The sequence below is a fragment of the Pinus tabuliformis genome, chromosome 8, assembly GCF_031772625.1.
Source record: "Pinus tabuliformis cultivar Carrire ecotype Pingquan chromosome 8, CPIR1, whole genome shotgun sequence".
In the NCBI taxonomy this organism is placed as follows: Eukaryota; Viridiplantae; Streptophyta; class Pinopsida; order Pinales; family Pinaceae; genus Pinus; species Pinus tabuliformis.
In genome coordinates this window covers 792,435,041-792,447,359 of record NC_142294.1, presented here as the reverse complement: position 1 = coordinate 792,447,359, position 12,319 = coordinate 792,435,041, and positions in this window count along the sequence as shown.

Sequence of the window (12,319 nt, the reverse complement as noted above, 5' to 3'; positions counted from 1 at the left end):
AATACAGAGGAGTATTTGAACACCCTCTCATTTCCCATTCTTGTGAATTTTTCATGCATTCTATCATCTATGAATGTGGCAAAGTCATATATGGTTGCAAGAGGTTATCCTAGAGTATAGATGGACATGAAAGCAAGGATAATTTTATCAATGTACTCACTTGTGGTGTAACCTAAAACACATGATGTCATGGCTACAATGTTCTAGCCCCATGGAGAGAAAATAACTGCTACATATGGAGGGGAGTCCTTTGGGATGTGTTTTCCATCTCTAATGAAGGTTTGGAATAATTGGGCCAATTTTGCAAGGCTTAGCTTAGGATACTGGTCCAATAGGTCTCCAATTGAGAGTGGAGTTAGGTTTTGCCCATGGTTGGAACTGCAGCATTTCATTAATGGACTCAGTTGTGATAGTGAATAGGACCTTCTGGAAGTGAGACATTATGGTTCTATGGCTGGGGACGTAGCATGCATAACACATATGAACAATTTCTAGAAAGATTTGAACTTGGGGGAACTGGTATTTGGGCAAATTTGACTCCCAAAGGCCAATCTCTTCAGCATGGTTAAGGTATCTGTCCCTACTTTGGAAATTAACTTTGAGCAGGGGCTCTAGGGTAGTAGTGTCTTTTATTTGGAAGTCCTTGTCAGCCAGGGGAAGGTGGTCTAGGTCCAAATGGGGATTTGTAATTGGTCTAACGTCCATGGTGATGGGGGAAGCCATAACTCAATTCTTTTGGATTTGAATTAGCTCTAGGGTTTCAGCAAAGGTTCTTGGCACTTTTAGAGGGTTTTGGGTAAACGAAGGTCTTGCAGATAGTTATGGCTCAAAGTGATAAAATTAAAGTAAATTTGATATTTTTTACTTAATTAACAATGTTATGGGGGTGAATTTAGTTGCAATTTGACAATGGAGTTGGTATTCCACTGTTAAATACTTGGAATTGGACAAAATTGACTGTAAATTGTGGTTGATGGCGGTTGAAGAGGTTTGTACAGTTCTGGTACGAACTACTAAATGAGTTGGGTTGTCTACAGCGTCTGTGGAGCAATGGCAGAGGTATGTGAGCAAATTTTCTATTTGCAGGCATCGCAGTGACTTTTTGAGTTCTCAATAGAAAATGCGTGAAAATAGTGAAAAGAGGGGTAATTGGGCTTATATAGAAAAAATGTTAATTTTGGCGGGTTCATTAATTGATGAACATTGGGCAATTTTTTCAGTTATACTCGACAGTGGTTTAATGGGGTCATCACACCGATTTTGAGAGGGAAGTGGTTTTGAGGGGGGATCGCCCGATCTACTTGAGCGCGTGACACGTAGCATTCTAGGGGTCAGGGAAAACTACGTTATCAGGAAGGTAAAGGACGGACATCAGGCCGGACCGATATGGACGTGAGCCATAGGCTGATGGGGAGGGAGATCGTACGGGGGTCGGGTGATGGAGTTGCATGGCGATTTACACAAAAAGTTTTTCGGGGGCCCATGAGTCTAATCACCGACAGTATAGGATTAAATTAAAACTTAATCTTATCAAGGGCGCTTTAGTATAGGATTAAGGACTGAGGGTGGGATTTTAATATATTTTTTGGGATATGCGGTAGTCATATAGTTTATAAATAAGGGGTGGGATTACTTTATATAAGGAGTTAAACATATAGGGGCCAATGGTTTTTTTTCAAAAATTTTATATAGTAAAGTTAGTTTAATTAATATGAAAGTGATGGCGAGGTGTATTTTCTCACGGAAAAGGGGTTAAGTGTATGCAATTGCATGTTTTGATTTACACTTAGGATAAAGATTTTTAGTGGGTTTTTTGGTGAAATAGGACTTACATGGGGGTGAGTCACTTTTCCTAGGTAAAAGGTGTCTACCATAGGAAAGTGTGATTTTATTAGGGAAATGAGGGGAAATGGATTTTTATGAAGGGGGTTCTAGTATTTGTCCCATAAGTCATTAAGCCGAGGTTCTGGTCCCTCCAAAAGTCAGAGAAATGCTCTGAGCGCCTTTGACTTAAAGGATTTTAGCATTATAACTTATTTTTGGGCAATTAGTGAAGTAAAGGGGTGAAATGAATGAGGGGATGTTAAATAAACCATATTGTGAACCATTGTTCTTGCTTTGTTTGCTACTTATGAATATTTGAAAATTTGATTTCAAACAATGACATAAGTGCTTTTGTATAATCACATGATATTTTTGCAAGCTTTCTACTACTTAACCACTTACTTATCCTACCATTTCTTCTTCATTTTGTTTGGGTGCATTTAGGCTAGCAAACCCTTATTAATCTTTTCCTTTTCTTTAGAAAATAAACTATCTAATTCTAACCTTATATCATCCAAGGGCTCAGATTAAACTGATGAGCTCCTTTTATTTACTCTACCTATCTAATGATCTGCCAAGATTACACTGTTTGGTCAGATTTTATTCACTAACTATAAACATAAAATTCAAACCATGGTATAATCAAGATTAAACAATTTGATTACCATGGATTGTGGCATGAGTAATAAGCTACAGACAATCATTATTATGCATAAAAGTAAATAGCAGTGGCATTTTTACTTTAACACTTTCATGGTCTCTTTTTGTCTTTTGGGGTTCATATATCTTTCTTTTTTTGACATTTTCTTGTTCCTTTGTCCTTTGATTATTATTTTAGGACATACCCTCTTTACATTTTTAATTTCTTAATATGGAAAATATTTTCAGAAAGCAAAGGTATGTACAATATTACAGGGCTTAATCTTAGTCATTCAAAATTATGACTCCTATTGGTATAGGAACCTAACAATGGCTCCACTTGGGGATGGCATTTTCTAGTGAAATGTCAAGAACTTTCTAGATCAGTAGCCCCTGAATTGTTGTTGATGTTTCGTTGTAAAATTTTCCTCTATGCCTCTTCATTATTAATACTTATGAAAGTGGATCTTTTAAAGCTTAGGGCCTTCTCTTTGGGCTTCAAGTCCAAAAATCACCATCCAATCCAAACTAGACATTTGAAAATAGAATATGTACAAATGGGAAATGAAAAATTAGTAATTAGGATCAAAATAATGTTTTAGCATTCGACCATTCAATGGTCCACCTTCCGCTTCTATACCATCAAGTTCTCTCAGGAAGAAAACATTATTACCTCTAAAAGCATAAATGACATATGGGCGTTTTCATAGGAAATAAAATTTCCCATGTTTACCTTTGTCTTCCCTCCTTGAATCCCACTTAAGCACCTTGTCCCCAAGGTAGAAATCTTCAGCCTCAATTCTTTTATCAAAATTCTTTTTAACCCTTTCCTGTGCAACTTGAGACCTGATATAGACCTCTTCCCTAGTTTGTTGAAGCTAGATTGTTTGGTTGATTCTTCTCTGGATACTTTTTTGTTCAACCTTCATTTCTTGAAGCAACTGGTGTTCCCAAGGAATATGGAAAGACAACTTCCATCCCATAAAATAGTTGATAGGGAGATGTACCAACTGATTTCTATGTTGTTAATCTGTCTACCCATAGGGCATTGACCAGCTTCTTGTTCCATGTTTTCTTATTGTCCTCTAGCAACTTTTTGATGATGTTTACCAGGATTTTGTTTGAGGATTCTGCCAGTCCATTTCCTTGAGGATAATAGGCTATGGAATGGCCCAGGGTTATATGATACTTATTGCATAAATCTATCATCCTTTTGGATTTAAAGGTTGTTGCATTATCACTAATGAGCTTAGTTGGACATCCAAATCTTGATAGAATATTGGTTTCAAGGAAGGCTATAATAACAGTGTCTATGGCTTGCCTTGAAGGTATGGCCTCTAGTCATTTTGTTAAGTAGTATGTGGCAGTAAGGATCCATTTGTGTTGGGTAGAGTAGGGTAGGTGAATTTTGTCAATGAAGTCTAAACCCCATTGTTGAAAAGGTATTTCAACAAAGATTGGCTTGAGGGGTAAATGTAAAATCTTTTTCTTTCCCTCAAAATTTAACATTTGTGACAGGAGGTCACATATTTCTTGACATCAGAAAACAAGGTAGGCCAGTAGAAACTAGCTCTAAGAATTTTATCTTTACTGGTCTTCCAATAAAGGTGTCCTCCACAGTCACCTGCATGAAACTCTTACAAAACTCTGTCAAATTCATCTTTTAATAAGCAATTGATAAGAATGCCTTCATGATCTCTCCAAAACAAAGCATTGTCTAATATACAAAATTTTAAGGATTTCATCTTTAAAAAGCTGCTTTTAGTCCTAGATAATTCAGGTGGATCTTGTAAGTTCTGTAAAACATAAATAATATCAGCATATCGAGGTGATTCAATAAAGTCTTGGATAATTAGTGGAGTCGCCATCTCCTCTCCATCCTCTATTGCTACAATAAAGTTTATATCCAAGGCCTGATAGTTTGATTCAGCCATCAGTTTGGCTAAACCTTGGCCCTTGATTAACTTAGTTTGTTTTATCTCTATATCATACTCTAGAATAGCAGTAATCAAATTTCCCCTCTTTCCATCTGGACCTTCCTGAGTTAGGATGTCTTTGACAACTGAATTTGGAACGTATGCCACTAAATGAGAATATAAAATGTATACCCTGAAATCCTTAATGGCTTTGACCAAAGCAAAGGATTTTTTTTCCATTATGTTATATTTCAAAGGGGCATTTCTTAGGGCTTTGCTAAATAAAGAAATAGGTTGTTCATAGCCCTAGTCATTTTTCTACAATAGAACTACAACGATTGTGTGCCCAAAAGCAAAGGAAAATAAAATGAAATCTCTATCAAATTTTGGACTGATTAACATTGGTGTTTTAGTTAAGGCCAGTTTAATGTCTTCAAAGGATTTCTTCGCCTCAATAGTCCATTTTATGGTCAAATATTTTTTCAGCATATTTTTCAGTGATCTAATTAACTCTGCTAAATTAGAAATAAACCTTCTAAAAAAATTGATTTTCCCTAGGAAAGCTTGCAATTTTCTAATGTTCCTAGGATGTTGTATCTATAAGATGGCTTCTATTCTTTCAGGGTCTATTCAGATACCATCTTTTGAAATTATGTGACCTAATAACTTTCCTTCTTCTAACCCAAACAAAGACTTCTTGGGGTTCAAGGAATTTCCATATTTCCTGTATTTAATAAAGACTTGCCTTAGATGATCCAGATGTTGATTGTCGGATCTTGAAAATACAGTAATTGTCATCTAGATATATCACAAGGAAATCATGAATTTATTTTGCAAATGCTATATCCATAGCCGTTTGGAAAGTTGCTCCTACATTCATTAGCCCAAAAGGCATTTTCACATTCATGAACGTGCCCCAAGGAGTAGTAAAGGAAGTTTTGGGTTGGCCATCTAGATGAACTAAGATCTGATTATAACTAGAAAACCCATCCAATAATGAGATTATGGTTGATCCAACTACCCTCTCTAAAATGTGGTCCATTTTGGGGAGAGGGTAATTGTCTTTTAGTGACACTTTGTTGAGTTTTTTGAGATCCACGCATAGTCTGATCTCACTAGTTTTCTTCCTAGTTGGTACCAAGTTTGAGACCTAATTAGAAAATTTGATTGGTGCAATTATTTTGGCATCATACATCCTCTAAATTTCCTTTTCAATTGAAGGTAATAAGATAGGATTGATCCTTCTTAGTTTTTGTCTGAAAGGCTTTTGAATTTCTTTAATAGGGATTGTGTGTTGGATGGTGTTGGTGTCATAGGATTTGATGTCCTCATAACTCCAAGCAAAGAAATCTTGAAATTATTTTAATAATTCAATGTATTTCACTTTTTCAATTGGAGGTAATGATTTTGAAAGTTTAATCAATTTTGGATGTTCATCAGTGCCTATATTACATTCCTCTATATCAGATTTCAAAGGTTCCATTTTAGGGTTCCTAGGAATATCATTTGAATCAAACAAATCTTCCAAAGGGGTTAATCCCTTAGGTAAGAAATTATCTTTGAGATTAATTACTTCAATGTCTTCATTAATTATTTCATCAATCTCAACTTGCTCTAGGTTTTCTACATCTGATTTAGTAAATTTAGTTGGATGAAATCTATCTATTTCTTCACCTTCTATCACATTTATTTCTATCTCATCCTTAAATTTAGGATCTATGGATGTATCAATATCTATTTTGTGATTTGCAAACTCCTTCTAAATTTAAAAAGTTATTTATCTGCTTATCATTATAAAATACTTGTTAATTCTTCAAATTATCTGGAATTGCGGGTCTATGCCTAACTTCAGCAGTGTACTGATGGTTAGCTTGGAAGGGTAACTTGCAAGTGTTGGAAACAATTGCTAAACTATGGGCTTGCATGCTGTGTTTTTTGGGGATTACTACAATGGCTCCTCTATAACAACTTAATCTAGGGTCCTTTGTCACATATACAACATCAATCTGTTTTATAACTAGTTCAGAGTCTCCCATGACAGAAACTCTTTTGGTTCCAAGATTCCTAACTAATTTAAGACCTAAAATTAATGCTTCATACTCGGCTATATTGTTAGTACATTTAAAATTCAGTCTGTATTCATGGCCTTCTGAGTGATTATTCTCTAGATTGTATATCCGTAATCTTGCTCCTGCTCCAAACTTATTGAATGACCCATCAATTTCAAGATGCAATAATATTTCATGCTCATAATTTTCATAATCTCGTGCAACAAACTTTTCCTTATTTATAGCAATTTGGATACCTTTTTTATTGGAAAATTCTAAATTTTGGTTAGTTTCATTTTGAATAGAAACTATAATTTATTTTTGTCCTATCTCAATAATGTCTAAAAGAGTTTCTTGTGTTTGATCAGCATCATACAGGATAAAGGAATCAATGTCCGAATGTATGGAGTAGATAGGAAAGTTTTGAGGTCGATCCTGGCTACTTACCATGTATTTCATTAAAGTTTCTCAGTACAGCTTCTTAGGTTGTCCAAAAAAAGAGATTGTTTCATATGACATATCAAGTTGTAAAGATCCCTAAAGTTTGGCTCCCCATGATCTAGATTACAACATGCCATACTTTGGTGGGATGTCAGCAACCACAATATCCATAAGGATGCTTTTTGTAGGATATTGAACTAAGGTAACACACAGGTCTTTAATCAATCCTAAACACTTTACTTGACTTGAATCAAATGAGAATAAGTCGTTGTAAGTCCTTGTGATTTCTAGTTTTAATTTCTCCATTACTGATTTGGGCATTAAGTTGTGGGAGGCCCCATAATCCAACATTGCATTATGTGGGATTTTTTCATGGATGCTAAGGCTAATGTAGAAAGGTTGTACTCCTCCTTCTAGTGGTTTTCCATTAACATAAGGACCAAATATAAGTTCTGGTTGGTCATCAAATAGGTTAACAGAATGCTCACTTTTAGTAATGTTTAAGGTCTGGTTTATCTGTGATCTGTAAGTTTAATTCTTGATTAGTTTTGTTAAAGCAACTGAAATTTTTAGCTTAGCTACCTCTACTCCCAGATTGAATGGAAAAGGGGCTTTTTCTGTTTGAGGGTTTTGAGTTTCCACAATAGGAATTTGAGTAGGATGGTCTTCTTTTCCTTTATTGGGGACCTCTTTATGTGGGTTTTCAGATCTGGTGTTTTGAGGCTTATCCATTGGTTATTTAGGGGGAATTGAAGTGGATGGCTGATCATCAGAAGGTTGATTATGGGTTATATCTACAATGGTGGGGCCAGAAGGATTCTAATTCTGTCTCAGGAGAATCTGGAGGATTTTAGAAACTGGGGCTTCTTTGATTTTCTTGGGTTGATTTGGCACTGCTTTCTTGGTTTGGCCAGGGACATCAATGTTCTTTTTACTCCTTAGGTTATACTATTTATGCACTTCAAAGATGGCAGAATCATAACCTTGTTTATAATCAAATGACTCTCGAGACTGGATTTGCAATTGCTACAGCATATGCAATTCCTGCTCATCTTGGGTTAGAAAAATAGTATCCTCATCATCTAATCCCATTAAATTGATCTGTGTATCTTGTTCTGGGTCTTTAGGATGGGATGTTTCTGCATAATTCTCTTGAAAAGGAGGCCTAATATTCTAATCAGGTCCATTTTTTCCAGTGTTTTCGTTTTGGTTTTTTCTAAAATTCGATTTCTAACTGGAGGTGCTTGTTGATTATCCCATTGGAGTTTTATTTCTATGTTGTCTATTCTATCCATTATTATTTCCACACTTTTGGCTAAACTATCTATTTTGATCCCTGATGGTGAAGCTTCATCTTTAGCAGTTGCCCTCTTTTCATTTTTGACACTAGCTCTTTTAGCTAACAAATTAGCTTCAACACTAACAACTACACTTTGCATTTCTTCTAATGTTGGGGGGTTTCTTTTCCTAAGTTGGAATGCCATATCTATGTCAAAACCATTAGGGAACTTTATTAAGGCTAAGTCAGGTGGGGGCCTAAGATTAACTGGGATGGTGTTATATATACCGTTAAATCTAGTGCAGTAATCTTGAACAGTTTCATTAGGTCCCCTTCTAATATTTTCATATTTTGAGAGGATTTGTAGGGGATTTTTCATTTTTTACATCTGTTCAAAAATTGTCGATGAAATACTTCTAAACTATCAATACTATTATCAGGCAATGCTCTAAACCATTTCCTAACATCACCAACTAAAGTCGGAGCAAATAGTCTCATTTGAACATCCACAATATCAATTTCATGTAGTTCAAAGTAATCAGTCATCTTTTTGACGTGGTGCTCTGTAGTGTAGTGTCATGTGCCATCAAATTGAACAATTTCGCTTTGGTAGTCTGCTGGCATAGCACCAAGGGGGGCAAGTGAAACAAGAGGAGCATATCTATTAGCCATGGTTGTAGACTAGGTGGGGTTAAGATGTGGATGAAGAATGGATGAAGAACCAGGACTAGTAGGTGGTGAATGGGATATGATAGGTTCGTGAAGGAGTAATGGAATTCAGATGTTGAAGGGAACACTAGTCAACTAAGAGTGGTGGATAATTGTTCAGAAAGCTCAGGGATCTCGACAGTACTAAGGGATGATTGTGGAGTATTCAAAATGTATTCGTCAATTGACTGGTTGGCTTTTAGGACTTCAATATTTGCAATGAAATCAAGGTCCAGAATAGTATCATATATTTCACTTTCAGACTTTGCTTTAAATACTGACAAATCAAATTTCTCATCAAATGGAATATCTTCTAAAAACAACCACTCATGAGGACATGAATTAGCTTTAATTAACGGGGGATGACTAGCCTAACTTTCTTCTTTTTTGGATTTTCTTGAAGTCAGGTTAGGATTATCAACTACTAGTGGAGGGTTTGGATCTAGGTTAGCCCTAGTATAATGAGTTCTCCTTGAAGCCATAATTTCAAAAATTTTCTAATTGTTTTCTATGAGATTTTTAAAATAACTTCTGATAAATTACTTAAGAGGCTCAAAATACAAATTCAAAATTTCTTAAAGATTTATTAGGACTGAGGGTTTGATTCCCCAGTATGGTCGCCACTATGTTATCACTCAGAATTTTTCCCTAGAAGTTATCAGAAGAAGGAAAAGATCAAGGTAACCACAAACCAATCTTTTAAGTATAGGCTCCAGCCAACCTATGACTCAGAGAGGGCTCTCTCTATACGATTTAGCTTTGTTTGTTGGGATTTTAGGTTAGTTCTTATATCTCAGGGAGTTTTGATTTGTATTGAAGGTTGGATGGTGGAATCCTTAAAACAAATGGATAAAATGATGTTTCTAGACCATTGGGCTATGGAGTCAAAGAAGGACAACGGAACTAGGATTAATTCATTAAAGGGAGTGTTCAAAGGGCAAGCTAGCAGAGTGAAGTACATGTCTTTAGGTCGGATGGGTGAAATGATGTTAACCAAGGTTAGAGAGCACTTAAGAATTCTCGAACCAGGATTAAAATGAGGAACAAAGGATAATCATGAGCAAAGGGAAATTAAGAATCCTTTACTATAGATCAGAGGAAAACTACCTAAACTAAGGAGAAATCAAGAATTCCTTAACTTAGATAATTAGCAGAAAACATCAAAATTCATTGTAGGTTTTAACCCCGTACAGAAATTACCTACATACGAATTCTTAAATGTAGAAAATAAACAATGCGATATCATAACACATATAACACATATACACAGAGATATTTTCCTGGATCCCAAAACTGGGACTACCAACTTGATTTTTCATTATGTTCCTTTCAATGTTACAATACATATTTATACATGCTGAAGCATCCAATATCATGGACCAAAAACCATCGTATCCAATACCATAGACTGAAAACCATTGCGTCCAATACCATGGACTGAAAAACATCGCGTCCAAAAACATGTGTGAAAATCATAGACAAAACCATAGGTGGGTCCGCCCAACCTAACATAGGGTCCAGAACCAAAATTTTCTGGGGCGCTGCCCCAGACCCCATAAAGTGGGGTTATGGGTGCCCCGCAAACCCCCTGTTAACTCTGTGGAAAGAATATAACACAACCCAACATTCTCCCACTTGTTGTTTTCTTTCCACAGGGGGCCACAAGAGAGCTTAGTCATTTTTCTAGCCCTGAAATGCCCATTGTCTCTCTACACAAAGAGAACTTCTCAAAGCTCACATATTTTGTCAATGCATCTACAATATTCTTCAAAGTGTCCACGTTTACTAGCAACACCTTTTTGTCTTCTATCATATCCCTCACAAAGTGATACTGAACATCAATGTGCTTTGTCTTTGAATGATATGCGGGGTTCTTTGCCAAGAGAATTGCACTTTGGCTATCACAGTCTATCCTTATAGCTCCCTGTACTAACCCCATACTTGAACACAATCTCTACAACCAAACTGCTTCCTTGCTTGCATAAGTGGTTGCCATGTATTCTGCCTCTGTAGTTGATAATGCCACTACAAATTGTTTCTTACTCATCCAACTGACTGCACCTCCAAATAGGTTAAACACATACCCACTTGTAGATCTTCTCTGATCCAGATCTCCAGCCCAGTCTGCATCAACAAATCCATGAATATCCAACACTCTATCCAATCTTGGTCTTCCCTGGTAGCACAGACCATAATCACTAGTGCCACACAAATGCCTGAAAGCCCGCTTCACTGCTGTCCAATGCTCTTTTCCTGGTTTTGACATAAATCTGCTCAATACTCCCACTGCATGTGCAATGTCTGGTCTAGTACAGACCATTGCATACATCAAGCTACTGACTGCACTTGCATATGGAACACGGGACATGTCCTCTTCCTCTTCTTGTGTCTTGGGACATTGTTCAGCAGATAACCTCACACCTACAGGAATAGGAACATTCACCAGTTTACTATCCTCCATATTAAACCTCTGCAGTATTGTCTCGACATACTTCCTCTGGTTTAACCAGAGCTTCCTCTCTGCCCGATCTATCCTAATTTCCATGCCCAAAATATAGTTTGCAGCACCAAGATCTTTCATGTCGAATTTGGAGGACAATTGGATCTTCAAATCCTGGATAATTTCTTTGTCATTTCCAACCAGAAACATATCATCCACATACAAGACCAGATAAATAAAACAGTCACCAATTAATTTAAAATGCACACAGTGATCTGCTTTGCTTCTGGTGAAGCCAAGTCCCCGTATAAATGTATCAAATTTCTGATACCACATCCTTGGTGACTGTTTTAACCCATATAGAGACTTATTTAACTTGCATACCAATTCTTTCTTACCCTTTGCTGCAAAACCTTCAAGTTGCTTCATGTATATTTCCTCTTCTAGATCCCTGCGAAGAAATGTTGTCTTCACATCCATCTGTTCTACCTCAAAATCAAAAGTAGTAGCAACAGATAAAAGTAATCTAATAGAAATTGCCTTGGCTACTAGAGAAAAAATATCACCAAAATCAATTCCTAGCACCTGGGAATAACCTTTTGCTACCAACCAAGCTTTGTATTTCTCCACCTTTCCTTCTACATTTGTCCTCTTTTTGAACACCCATTTGCTGCCATTGGGTTTCCTTCCAGCCGGCAACTCCACCAAATCCCAATCCTCATTTTTGTGCAAAGATACCATTTCATCAGCCATGGCCTCTTTCCAGAGTTTTCCATCCTCTGAATCTATTGCTTCCTTCACAGTTCTGGGATCATCGTCAGTAATAGATAAAGCAAAATTTGAATAGAAAGCAGATGGACTATACCTTTTAGGCTGCCTTCTTTCTCGAACTAATCTTCTCATAGCCAGAGTTTGTGGCTCTTCATCTTCTGATTCCTCCTCTACTATAGAGTCTGATTCTTCCTCCTTTAGCTCAAACTCTATCTTCTCAGGTTCCTTTCGTTGGACTTCATGTTTAATAACA